The sequence below is a fragment of the Protopterus annectens genome, chromosome 10.part0, assembly GCF_019279795.1.
Source record: "Protopterus annectens isolate FY-2018-M chromosome 10.part0, PAN1.0, whole genome shotgun sequence".
Classification (NCBI taxonomy): Eukaryota; Metazoa; Chordata; order Ceratodontiformes; family Protopteridae; genus Protopterus; species Protopterus annectens.
The window spans coordinates 1,774,144,650-1,774,159,735 of NC_056744.1; the positions used below are offsets into that span (position 1 = coordinate 1,774,144,650).

The 15,086-nt window shown below is 38.8% G+C and overlaps 1 pseudogene; it reads right to left on the reverse strand.

Annotated features, from left to right (window-relative positions):
• Positions 1–2,715: 2,715 nt before the first annotated feature.
• Positions 2,716–15,086, reverse strand: part of LOC122814490 — a 33,624-nt pseudogene continuing 21,253 nt past the window's right edge.

Consider the following 15,086-nt stretch of genomic DNA (forward strand, 5'->3'; position numbering starts at 1 on the left):
TGAGTAAGAACCACTTCTAAGTGAACCCCAAACAGACACTAACTTGGTTAACAATAAGAAAAATAATGCTCCTACCTAATAGCAAACCTACAAGCTATCCTAAAAACTATAGACCAATAACTTGCCTTCTGGCAATGTAAAAACTATACATTGGAATTGATGCCAACAGAGTGCATAGTCACTTAGAAGAAATCTCAGTCATGAGAATATAACAAAAGGGTGACAAAACAAAAGTGATATGAAACAAAGGATCATTTCTTCTTAAATAAAGTCATAATGGAAAATTGTTAAAAGGGTTAGAATCTATTCATGGCATGGATAGTCTATAAAAAAGCATTTCACAGTATCCCACATTCATAGGTATGTGTCTATGAAACAGTGGCAAACCACTTTGCAGTTAAGCCATGATAAAGGGCAAATTATTATTCCAGGGACAAAAATTCAAAGGGGGATATTCCAGGGTGACTGCTCTTTTGTCTTGCCCTTAACCCATTATGCTGTCTACTCAATAGATTAGGTCATGGCTACAGTATGGCTCTCAGAAAACAACAAAGTGTAAAGACTTTTCATCTTCTTTTTCTAGATGAGTTAACACTGTATAGTTCATCAGATGAGGAACTGAAACCACAACTGCATGTGGTCAAACCTTTTTCAGATGATATAAGAATGTAATTTGGTCTTGATAAATGTACAAAAGCAACCTTTTACGCAGGAAAGCTGCAGCACCAAGAAAATATGTTTGTGACAGGAATGTGATATAAAAGAATTTGAGTAAGAGGGAGTATATAAATATTTCGGAATGGATGAAGGATCAGCAATAAAACATGAACAAATGTGAATAAAACTTTGTAAGGGATATTTTAGAAGAGTAAAATTAGTACTGAAAACACCATTGACATCTAGGAACAAAGTCCAAGCTATAAATCAATTTGCTCTTCCAGTCCTAAATTCCAGTTTTGGAGTGATTGACTGGCCCCAAAAGGTGTTGGACAGTTTGGACAGGAAAACAAAAAGGATGCTTCATGCTCATCAAATGATTGATAAAAATCAGTGTATACCAAGACTATATATTCTCTGTTCTAATGTAGGTATGGGCCTCCTCGAAAGTGATGTATAGATCTGCAACTGTGGGCCTGCATACATATATGCTGACCTCACAAGACCCAAATGTACTGAAGTTTTGAAACATGAGGAGAATAAGTCTAAGATGACTTCTCTGCTTAGTTTAGCAGAAGCATATTGGTGTCAAGTGGGAATGGAAATCAAACCAGAAGTAGATAAAAATCAGGCAGCAACTGAATGTGCCAAAAAACAAAAGAAAGAATATAAGCTGAATGATCCAATGAGAAGGCAAGGAATGTGGAAAATGCATAAATACAGTTGCAAATATAGAAAACTCTTGGAACAACCTCGTGTTGGTCTGGACTGAATGCAGGAATGGCTAAAGAGAGGTGAATTTATACCAAAAGACTAAAGGTTAATACTGGTGGCCCAAGATAGTGGACTATGTACACATTGGATTTCAAAGTCCACTGAACATATGGGAGAAAGGGACAAATCTAAGTTTTGTAAAACAGAATTGGAAACAGTCATACATCTTCTTGGTGGTTGTGATATAATAATAGCAGAAGGATTGTATATTGAAAGGCATAATAATGTGGCAAGACTGTTGCATTGGGGATTATGCAAATATTATAATAGTGAAGCAGCTGAAAAACACTTGAAATGAGACACAAAGCATTATAGAAAATGATGAAGTTTATATCACATGGGATCAGCCATTACAAAAACAGATGACAGAAAAGCAGATATGGTAATCTAGGAAAAGAAGACAAAAGTTGCAGTGATCATTGAAACTGATACACCCAATGACTACAGTGCCTTACATACAGAGAGCCACAGCATCATACAATACAAAACATTGCAGGCAGAAACAATGGCAGTGTAGAAGAAGGAAATTCAGACAGTTCCAATAGTAGTAGAAGCAACTTATAAACAAGAATTTACAATCGTACTTAGATATGTTACCGATACATGTAACTCCATACGAGTTACAAAAGGAGTCATTACTGGGCACATTGTGGGTGCTGTGAAGACCACTGCTGGCTGACATCAAAGATTGAAACAATACTAATTTCATGAACCTTAATCATACTTTGACTTGGGAATAGGCTCCATTCTTGTCATGGTATTAGAAACTCAAAAGACTTGGAGAAATTAAAAGCCAGGAAAACCATTCATCTCAGGATCCACTCCTTTGTTTGAAGGTGGTGCATTTAGATAGCTGTATGCCTGCCTCATGCTTCTGGCCCATGGGTTGGTTTTCTGACTCTAAGCACCCTATCTACTTCTGGATCCAACCCAATGGTCTCCTTCTCTAGCTAAGTGACCAAATCTTGCACAATCTTTGTAATGTCTTCTTCCTACACTGCTTCAGCTACCTCATTATTTTTAGGTATGTTTCCCAAGTCATCCATCTTTAAACTCACTTTGTGTAAGGTGGACGTAATTCACAATAATTCACATTCATGTCTCTCCACCTGCCCCTTTCTCATATCCAACTTTGATTCCTGTTCCAGTATTCACAGGCTCATAGGGTCACCTGTATATACTGAGCTAATGACCACCAGGGTGTTTATAAGCCTAGCCTTCTTTTAGTTTTACAGTTTTATTGATAATCTATAAGTTAAAATCTTCCCAAATGTTGAAGACCCTTCAAGCAGTTGGGACAGGCTGTGGCATAGGAGACTTCTCTGGTTTGATTCCCTTCTGTTCTGAGATGGGGGTTGCAGACAGGATCTCCCCCATGGTCTCAATAATACTGATATGATTGGGCAGAGGCTTCTTAAGGCCAGTCTTAACATTTGTGTCCCAAGACAACATCATTTTGACTTTGAAGCCCAATACACCATGATGTACAGCTGTAGCTACATCTGTATATAGAAATTTACAGGATTTCCACTGTAGATTATCAAGCCACCCACAGATATCAAGGATTTGGCCCTATGACCTCTAAGCTTGCCAGAAACTATGATCTCACAACCTTTGGCTCCACTCTCCATTATAATGTGTAGAACATCATAAAAGGCTCTACAAACTGCCTGCTCTCCCAAAAAATTATATCACAGAGACTCTACCTGCGCAATGGCACACAACCCCCTGGTAGCAACTATCTCTGCATACAGTTCAACACTGCCTTTGGGAAATCCAAACCTCTTCTGAACAATAGCAGTAGGTTCTCTAATATAACATCCCTTTTCACCAAGAACATGTTGAGTTCCAGTAGCATGGATGATTATCTCTGTTCTTGTCAGAGTAACATACACTTCAACACCAGAAAGACCACCTTCGGCCAGCTCTTGAGTTAGAAAGTCATTAAGTTCAGCCTTGAAATGCCATCTGCCACAAACTTGCTCTTCTTTTTTATTTAAGTCATCAGTTGTGTTTTTGTATACACCACTATGTACTGCATGATATTGATGTTAGCCACAATGTTATCTAATTTCTTTAAAGTAACATTATACTACTTGATTTCCAAATAATAATATTATCAGATCATACCTCTCAACTGTCCAGATTTTTGCCTCATATTTTAAGTCTGTTCCACATAAAATTTGTGGTTTTCTGCATTTTTATGCCAGGTCAGTGACAACTGAATTCCCTAAATAATAACATACATTTGAGTTTCAGACTTCATATCCTTTGGAAAAATGCATGCTAACACAATGCCTTTTATTCTAGCAACATTCTAAGTTTACAAGAACAGTATTTGAAATTTGTCCCTATTTCTGAGGCTTTATGCCCCCATTAGTTTTGCCTTTCTCCAGATATTTGTGTGCTAGGAAGTTGAGAGTTATGTTTCCAATAATACCTCCCCCTTCCTCCAGATTCATTCCTCTTTATTTTAGGTAACTTATAATTTTACTTTCTTTCTTTCCAATATTGTTATGGCCTTATGGTGCTTTCATATTTGGATTACTTGAACATTTTTATAATGCCCTATCTTTCTAGGTTTCCCTTCATGCAGCTGCCAGAGGCCTTTCCTTTATTCCTTCTGCTTAGTTGAGGCAATTTATATTTCATATGTGTATACTACTTAGAAAAGCAAAAACAAAAAAACTATACCACCAAGACAATGAACAGTCCAACCTTTTATTACTTAGCGCCTCGGCTATACAGCCTTCACAGAGTAAAATAACATAAAAAGCATCAAAATTATATACACATAAAATTTACAAATCACACCCACTGCAATTAATCAATTAGGTTAAATCAAATTAAATTACATACTTCCAGTCACATTCCTTATTTAACCCTAAGGGTTTATATTTCATACCCTGCGCTTCAGTATCTTTTAACACTAGTTAAATACTTCACTTTCAAACTTCTCTGGGCATCTAATAGACATCAGGTTTGCCGTCTCTTTTCCTCAGCTATATCACACTATTTAGTCATGGTCCTTTTCCATTCTTCTTTCCAGTAATAACATTTACTCTCCTCTTAAACTCTTTTCCACAACACCAAACACTTCCACATTCTACCATAGCTGCTCATACACCCACTGTTTCACATTGAGATGAAACATCATTATTCCACTATCCTGTTCCTCTAACAGAAACTTTTACCTGAGTATGAGCTGTATTTCACAGTGACCATCTTTTTTCAGCATCTCCACAGTACCCCAAAACTTTTTTTTACTTTGTGTCATTGCAAAATTTAGATTACTGAAAGCAATATGCCTTATATGCTACTTGTATACACATCTGAGCACCAATCCTTCCTTTCATACAATGTCAACTTCCCCCAATGGTTAATGGACCCATACACTCAAAGGTGCACAGACTGTAACACTGTGTAGCCTTACACACATTCACCTATCTCAGACTGCTACAGTACTGCATGCCATACAACTTCAGCACACTTTGGCAGTTACACTGTGTACCCTTTGATACATATTCACCTGTCTCAAGAGTACTACAATACCACATGGCATGTAATGTCAGCACACTCAGGCTGTGACATTGTGTACCTTTTAATACACACACCTATCTCAGAGTACTACATTACTGCGTGCCATGCAACCTCAGCACACTCAGGCTGCAACAGTGTGTACCCTTTGATGCACATTCTGTTATCTCTAAGTACTGCAGTACAACATACCACACAACTCAGCACACTGACTCTGTGTACCCTTTGATTTACATTTGTCTGTCTCGGAGTACTATAGTATTGCATGCCATATAACCTCGGCACACTCAGACTGTGATGCTGTGTACCCTTTGATACACATTCACCTATCTCAGAACACAATAGTATTACATGCCATACACCCTCAGCACACTACGGTTGTAATGTTGTGTATTCTTTGACACACATTCACCTATTTCAGAGTACTACAGTAATGCATGTCATATAACCTCAGCACACTCAGGTTGTGATGCTGCAGACCCTTTGATACATGCTCATCTATTTCAGAGTACTACAATACTGCATGCCACATAATTTCAGCACACTCAGGCTATGAGTCTCACAGAAATGGATTTTTCCCAAGGGGGATGATGACACATTTTTTGGCCTTGAGCTTAAGGCCATGGTTCAGGCACCAGTCGTTGGTCTCATTGACATCCTATAGAAAGGCCTCAATGAGACCAAGGACTGGTGCCAGAACCATGACCTTAAGCTCAATGCCAAAAAATGTGTCATCATCCCCCTTGGGAAAAATCCATTTCTGTGAGACTCATAGCCTGAGTGTGCTGACATTATGTGGCATGCAGTATTGTAGTACTTGAATTACCACATCAATGGTAGTCCACTGAACACAGAAGGCATTATAAGAGATCTAGGAACACAGGTTCGCAGCAACGTCTCTTTTGACCATCATATTGCCACTGTGGTCAGAAAGTCCTTCTATGTGGCACATCTCATTGCTAAGGGTTTTGCATCTAGGAAGAAAGAGATCATTGTCTCCCTCTACTCTTCCCTCATTAGGCCAATCATCGAGCACAATGCCCCATTTGGCATGTACCTCACTAGACACCTGCAACAATTGGAAAGATCGCAAAAGTACCTCACAAAGAGGATCCTAGGTCTTAAAAACTTGTCCTATATGGACAGACTCAAAAAACTCCAAATATTCCCTGTCTCATATCGCCTACTTAGAGGTGATCTCTGCTTGACTTACAAAGCCATGTCTGACCCAGCTCTGTTAGAAATGCTACATCTAAAGAAATCCCAATCCCTCCACACCACATGCTCCAGAGACCTCAACCTCATTACCACAATCAACAGAACATGCTGGAGGGACAGGTTCATAACCCAGAGACCACCCATGCTATGGAATAGACTTCCTATACATGTCAAGCAGAGCACCTCACTGGCCCTCTTCAAGAGAAATCTTGATGAGTTGATGGGAAATAGAATTTTCACCCCAGGGATAACTCCAGTGGCTCTACATGACAGAGGCACTAGGAACTAAGGTTGGCTGGCACGATGCCAGTGTAATCCTATGAGCTAGGCTTGTAAAGGCTCCAGGGCCATTAGCCTAGTACACACGTATGAACCTATGAACCTGTGATGCTGTGTACTCTTTGATACACATTCACCTATTTCAGAGTACTACAATACAACACAAATGTTAAGACTGGCCTTAAGAAGCCTCTGCCCAATCATGTCAGTATTGTTGAGACCATGGGGGAGATCCTGTCTACAACCCCCATCTCAGAACAGAAGGGAATCAAACCAGAGAAGTCTCCTATGCCACAGCCTGTCCCAACTGCTTGAAGGGTCTTCAACATTTGGGAAGATTTTAACTTATAGATTATCAATAAAACTGTAAAACTAAAAGAAGGCTAGGCTTATAAACACCCTGGTGGTCATTAGCTCAGTATATATAGATGACCCTATGAGCCTGTGAATACTGGAACAGGAATCAAAGCTGGATATGAGAAAGGGGCAGGTGGAGAGACATGAATGTGAATTATTGTGAATTGCGTCCACCTTACACAAAGTGAGTTTAAAGATGGATGACTTGGGAAACATACCTAAAAATAATGAGGTAGTTGAAGCAGTGTAGGAAGAAGACATTACAAAGACTGTGCAAGATTTGGTCACTTAGCTAGAGAAGGAGACCATTGGGTTGGATCCAGAAGTAGATAGGGTGCTTAGAGTCAGAAAACCAACCCATGGGCCAGAAGCATGAGGCAGGCATACAGCTATCTAAATGCACCACCTTCAAACAAAGGAGTGGATCCTGAGATGAATGGTTTCCCTGGCTTTTAATTTCTCCAAGTCTTTTGAGTTTCTAATACCATGACAAGAATGGAGCCTATTCCCAAGTCAAAGTATGATTAAGGTTCATGAAATTAGTATTGTTTCAATCTTTGATGTCAGCCAGAAGTGGTCTTCACAGCACCCACAATGTGCCCAGTAATGACTCCTTCTGTAACTCGTATGGAGTTACATGTATCGGTAACATATCTAAGTACGATTGTAAATTCTTGTTTATAAGTTACATTGCTTCTACTACTATTGGAACTGTCTGAATTTCCTTCTTCTACACTGCCATTGTTTCTGCCTGCAATGTTTTGTATTGTATGATGTTGTGGCTCTCTGTATGTAAGACACTGTAGTCATTGGGTGTATCAGTTTCAATGATCACTGCAACTTTTGTCTTCTTTTCCTAGATTACCATATCTGCTTTTCTATCATCTGTTTTTGTAATGGCTGATCCCATGTGATATAAACTTCATCATTTTCTATAATGCTTTGTGGCTCATTTCCAGTGTTTTTCAGCTGCTTCACTATTATAATATTTGCATAATCTCCAATGCAACAGTCTTGCCACATTATTATGCCTTTCAATATACAATCCTTCTGCTATTAGTATATCACAACCACCAAGAAGATGTATGACTGTTTCCAATTCTGTTTTACAAAACTTAGATTTGTCCCTTTCTCCCATATGTTCAGTGGACTTTGAAATCCAATGTGTACATAGTCCACTATCTTGGGCCACCAGTTTTAACCTTTAGTCTTTTGGTTTAAATTCACCTCTCTTTAGCCATTCCTGCATTCAATCCTGACCAACACAAGGTTGTTCCAAGAGTTTTCTATATTTGCAACTGTATTTATGCATTTTCCACATTCCTTGCCTTCTCATTGGATCATTCAGCTTATATTCTTTCTTTTGTTTTTTGGCACATTCAGTTGCTGCCTGATTTTTATCTACTTCTGGTTTGATTTCCATTCCCACTTGACACCAATATGTTTCTGCTAAACTAAGCAGAGAAGTCATCTTAGACTTATTCTCCTCATGTTTCAAAACTTCAGTACATTTGGGTCTTGTGAGGTCAGCATATATGTATGCAGGCCCACAGTTGCAGATCTATACATCACTTTCGAGGAGGCCCATACCTACATTAGAACAGAGAATATATAGTCTTGGTATACACTGATTTTTATCAATCATTTGATGAGCATGAAGCATCCTTTTTGTTTTCCTGTCCAAACTGTCCAACACCTTTTGGGGCCAGTCAATCGCTCCAAAACTGTAATTTAGGACTGGAAGAGCAAATTGGTTTATATACTTGGACTTTGTTCCTAGATGTCAATGGTGTTTTCAGTACTAATTTTACTCTTCTAAAATATCCCTTACTAAGTTTTATTCACATTTGTTCATGTTTTATTGCTGATCCTTCATCAATTCCGAAATATTTATATACTCCCTCTTACTCAAATTCTTTTATATCACATTCCTGTCACAAACATATTTTCTTGGTGCTGCAGCTTTCCTGCGTTAAAGGTTGCTTTTGTACATTTATCAAGACCAAATGACATTCTTATATCATCTGAAAAAGGTTTGACCACATGCAGTTGTGGTTTCAGTTCCTCGTCTGATGAACTATACAGTGTTAACTCATCTAGAAAAAGAAGATGAAAAGTCTTTACACGTTGTTGTTTTCTGAGAGCCATACTGTAGCCATGACCTAATCTATTGAGTAGACAGCATAATGGGTTAAGGGCAAGACAAAAGAGCAGTCACCCTGGAATATCCCCCTTTGAATTTTTGTCCCTGGAATAATAATTTGCCCTTTATCATGGCTTAACTGCAAAGTGGTTTGCCACTGTTTCATAGACACATATACATGAATGTGGGATACTGTGAAATGCTTTTTTATAGACTATCCATGCCATGCATATATGTTTCCCCTTTTAACAATTTTCCATTATGACTTTATTTAAGAAGAAATGATCCTTTGTTTCATATGACTTTTGTTTTGCTACCCTTTTGTTATATTCTCATGACTGAGATTTCTTCTAAGTGACTATACACTCTGTTGGCATCAATTCCAATGTATAGTTTTTACATTGCCAGAAGGCAAGTTATTGGTCTATAGTTTTTAGGATAGCTTGTAGGTTTGCTCTTAAGTAGGAGCATTATTTTTCTTATTGTTAACCAAGTAAGTGTCTGTTCGGGGTTCAGTTAGAAGTAATTCTTACTCATGGCTAAATCTTCATATAAAGATGTTAATACATTTAGCCAGACGCTAGGTACTGCATCTGGGCCTGGAGTTTTCCATTTAGGAGCTTTGCTTGACTTAGTTTCAATCTCTCTGGCTATTACTTCATCTCATTTCATATCCTGTACATTTGAACTTCTTATTCTTTCTTTTATTTCTGTCCATTTAGCATCTTACTATATAATATAATATATATAATATAATATATATATTTATAGGATCTTCATAGATATTTCTCAAAAATGTATCTATTTCTTCGTTTTTTGGTGGTGTTTCAATTCCTTTTGCCTTGTTTCCCAATTTTCCATCAAACTTTTTTGGTCATCAATAAATAGCTTATTTTTGTACTTTTCCTTTATATTTATCTGCATATCTTTCAAGTTTGTCTGCCTGTGCTATTTTTAGTTTATTATTTACAATAGTGCATGATGGATCCTGATCTGTTTTGATACAACTCATTGTTTTTATCACGTCTATCTTTCTGAGTATTTTTGTTTATCTGTTCCCTCTTCTATACTCTTCTAACAGTGACACCTCTTGTCTAAATTGTTTTAGAATTTATTTACTTCCATGATGGATGTCATTTGATTTTCCCCCTTCCTTTCCCTTACTGTCCTATATTTTTGTGGTAAGACTTTATCTGTTATTAACTTAGCTGCACAAATGAACACAGTAATTAGGAAGTAATTCTGTTATCGCATGAATCTCTATAAACAGTCCTAATTACTTTGTTCCTTTGTTTTATCAAACTTCTAACTTTTTGGGTTTAATTGACTTTCTGTGGTCTATTTATTTCACTGATCTAAATATGTTTGTTCATCTCTTTTAAATCAAACAACTCTTCCTTAGATCATTTTCTTCTAAACTGAGGGCACATTCTTTGTTCTCCGTTTCCTGTGAGCATTCTATTGAAAGTTCCAAACCATCTTCCTGTGCCATCTGTTGTTGTTTCATATGGGAACTCACTGCCCTATGACTCCACAACCTTGACTGCGTCAGAGTTGCCACAGTTTCCTGTTCATTCCCTTGCAGTGCAGCTCCAATTGAACATTTGCACTGGTTTCCTGTGGAAGGCTCCAAAGTATCCTCATATGACAACTGATCAGATGTTTCCCACTCCATTGGTTTCTCCTTAATTTGAGGATCCATTGCTCTAGCCTGCTGTGATGCTATCAAAGAGGCACCTGATGATGAGGAATATAAAAGTTAAAATGGTGGAAGATCTTACTACTGGCATACCAGAAAAAAGTGGAGATCGACCACTGAGGGACTTGAAGAAGAAAGGTATGGTACTTCAACTGGTGACCCAGCAATTAAAAAAATTTAAGTTGCAGGGGATGGCAAACTGCTGCCATAATAGAGAAGAGACAATTATATTTTGTGTGTAAACAGTGAGAGGTACTAACAGATTTTTAGAAGTAATAACCATGGCAGGGAGTTGAACTGTAGGTGGTATGAAAAACCCAATCATAAGTTAATGTATTTTTAGCAGAATTAAGTGGGGATGGCTGGACACAGCATGTGTACAAGAGTTAAGAGAGATGCAGAAGATACCAAAGAAAATGTTCTAAATGGGTGCAAATGGATTGTGTTCCAGGAAGAAGAAAAAGAGGATCAGGAATACAAGTGCAGAAGGGAGAAGGTTAGTGGAAGTAGACGTGTCACTGGGATGCGTGGTAGGTGAGTTTTGTGAATTAATACTTTTGAGGGTGGCGAGAGGCAATGACATTCTACTATGTCTTAAATGGAGACAAAGTGGAGGGCACGATAGGCTGTGTAGAGGTAACTGAAATGGTGAGGCACACAGGAGACACAGTGATATGGGCAGGGGATTTTAATTAGTGTTAGAGACAAACTTGCATAGACTAGATGGAAAGTCAAAGTTCAGTCTGAAACATCAACAAATACAAAAATACATTTGTTACAATTAGACAGCAAGTGAGCTTTTTTATAAGAGTATGGATAGCTACTGGGTAGACATGATAGTAAGGTAGGCAGATTATCAGTAACATAAGGATTAAAAAGAATTTCATGAAATGCTACAAGAACCAGTTTATACAAAGACAATCATGTGAGAGGAAATTTGAGGAATGGGAAACCTGGAACTCAAGGATGAAGACAGGAAGGAGATACATGAAAAGGTGAGTGTAGCAGAGGCAATATCAGAGATAAGGCATACAGTAAAAAGATACAACATGGGATACAGATGGTTTCCAGGTTGATCACTAGAAACTGGTAGGGGTATGGGTAGGGAGTATTTACCAAATCAGTTTAACTACATTGAAGAGGAAGAAATGTGAGAATCAATGAGACAGACAGAGATAGTGATGTTATATAAAATAATTACACAGCAAATTATAGACCGATTTGTTTATGTAAACAACTATATGGTAATTATGGCTAGGATATTGCAACTGCTTGGAACATACCACTCAACTTTTCAGATTTTCGCAGAATGTCCAGATTTTTGTCTCATACTTTTGATCTGTTTCTCATAAAAATTGTGGTTTTCTGGTAAGTCACTGGCAAATCATTGAGGGTTGTAGTCAGAAAATAATGAAAGATATTTGAGTTTCTAACTTTATATCTTTCAGAAAATTCATGCTAATGCAAAGCCTGTTATTCTATCAACTTTCTAAGTTTGCAAGAGCAATATTTAAAAAGTGTCCCTATTTTGGGCCTTTGTTCCCCCACCCCCCACCCCCATTAGTTGTGTCTTTGTCCAGATTTCTTGCTCTAACAGCTTGAGAGATATGTACTGGGTATGCTGATAAAAATGATAGTGGGTGAGTCACAGGTGACCTTTGTTAAGAGTAGGTCACCAACAGATCATTACAGATTGCTGTTAAATTTTACAAGTTCATGTGGGAATGAAAAGATAAAAGAGGCAGAGATGTCCACACTACAAATATCTTCCTGAAAAATGTTCACTTATATTTACCAGTTTTAAGTCTATATAATGATAACCCATCTATGGCACTTCGTGCATTACAAAGGCAATCATATTTCTTTTTCCCCCTATCAGAACAATGGCATATTCATAAACCTGCCTATTATGAATTACTTGTGGAACCTCTTTCATTGCCTGCTGCTGAAAACATGAACAGATCCCACTCCAGAAATCATTTGGATATAGTGCAATAACTCTGCTTCTGTGTTGTCAGGAGATTCATAGAATAATCATTAATTTCCATCTGCATGCATGTACACACACACACTATAATTTTGGAAGGAACATAGACACTAAGCTATTCTCGATGTCTCGATGATTTGGTCAGTCTTTTATTCATTTAAATCAAATTTTGAACACTTTCGTTTGTTGTAAAGTTTCCAGTTGAACTTCATCAGAAAATAACATAAAATTAACCTTGATCTTTTAGGAAGAAGCCTACAACTGTCTGTCCCAACCTGACTACAGGAAAGGGCAGAGGGAGAGGATGGCCACCCACCAGGAGATTAACCTAACGAATGAAGTGGCACACTGTCAAACATCCACAGCCACTGGGTCAGTGATCAACCTTTCTGACACTGAACTTGACCAGGCCACTATAACACTGCTCAGGAGAGGGCTCAATTGCGTACCAGTTCAAAAAGCCAAGCTAGCAGATACAGTTACTGACACCAAATTATACACAAGGAAACTGGACCTTAAATTATTAATGGAGGGCCCAGAGCAACACCTCAAAGCCAACTCCACAATCACCAATGGCAGCAGTGAGAGGGTGAATAGCAGCAAGAAGAGGAGGAATGACCCCAGGTCCAACACTTTCAGGGACTCTGACACATCACAAGTGAACTATGAAACTTGTATGTCAGTTAATTCCACTGCATTATATTCTACTGCTTTAATTCCTTCAAATGCTGCAAATGTATCTGATACATCTAGCAGAGGTATGAAAGATTTATTGGCACATAAAAGTGATTTTAATCCAAAATTACACATTGCCTTACAAGCTTTTTCCACTGTGTGTGATTGGGATGTTAGGAGCACCCTAAACAAGAAACCTCGACACAAAAGGTTCAACCATTCCCAAGATGAACGAGCTGCCCGCCGCATGATCCAAGCTCACCCCAACTCCGGATCATGAAAGCTGATAAAGGCACAGACATTGTCATCAGGAACCATGAGGTTTACCTCACCAAGATGAAATCAGGGCTCGAAGCTGACCAATGCTAGGAGTTAGTCACCACTAATAAGGTAAGGGCAACCTTCCAGCAAACTTGACCTTACACTCTTAAACTATTAGAAGAGAAAGGCATTTCCCAGCCGGAATTCCAGTTCATGGAGGTGGACAACCCCCAACTAGGGAGGATGTTCTGGATCCCCAAGTTCCATAAGGACACCTCCAACCCCCCCATTCAGACACACAGTGTCTTCCAAACGTGCAAAAACAGAGCACATTTTCGAGTTCCTGGACTCTATCCTGAACCCAGTAGTTCAGGAATCCCATTTCTACCTCAAGCACTCATGGCTACTACTCCACCTACTCTATCAGACCAAAATTGAGGCCACTAACCACTTATGGGTCACCCTAGATTTAGTAGCCCTGTATATCAGTATCCCTCACCAGGAAAGCATTCAACTGGTATGCAGCTACCTGCACAGGCACATCCGGCTCACCTGTTTATGAAACAAAATGATTAGGAAATTACTCTTAGTAATGCTCAACAACAATTTCTTTGTATTTGACAAAGAAATTTACCAGCAAAAACAAGGAGTGGCCATGGGGACCAAAATACCCCAACATATGCAAACCTCATGCTTAACATATGGGAGGATGAGACTCTCACCCAACTGCAAGGTTTCAAGAAAGTTAGTCTGTATAGATGCTTTATTGGTGCATCCTATTTATGTAGAAAGGCACCAGCTCAGAGCTGGAAACCTTCCTTCAGGAGATTGAAGTCAGCATTCAGTTCCTATAATTCACTGTTTCAGGAAGAGGAACCCAAGTCCAGTTTCTAGATCTGGATTTAACCCTGGATCCCCAGCCCAAGAACTTCAAATCCACCTCCATAGAAAGAGCACCTTCTGAAATAACTATCCTGATTTCCACAGCCAGCAGCCCCAATTCATGAAACGGAACATCGTGAAGGGGCAGTACATACCGCTAAGCAGAACTGTATTAGTGAGGATAATTCTTTCCACCTCGAACACCAGCACCTCAAGGACTTCTTCCTGGAAAGACACTACCCAGAGGATCTAGTCTCCTGAGTCATGGGAGTGGTAATCACAAGGAGAGAAACCCAATACCCACCCACCATTAAACACAGATTCTGCCCCAAAGCTCAGGCACCAGAGGACACCACTCCAAGGTTTCCCCTGTCCATCTTTCTAGATGCCACCAACATCAAAGAAATCCTCATTAAAAACTGGGCACGCATAGTGGAGCACCCAGAGCTAGCCCTAATCCTTGGAAACCAGCCAAAATTCTCATAGGTTCATAGGTTGGTACTAGGCTATCAGCCCTAGGGCCTATAAAAGCCTAGCCATAACAATTCCCTGGCTATTTCTTCCCACACTGTTTACTTCCCTGGACCCTGTCTCCTACAAAAAGAGCATGACCCTTA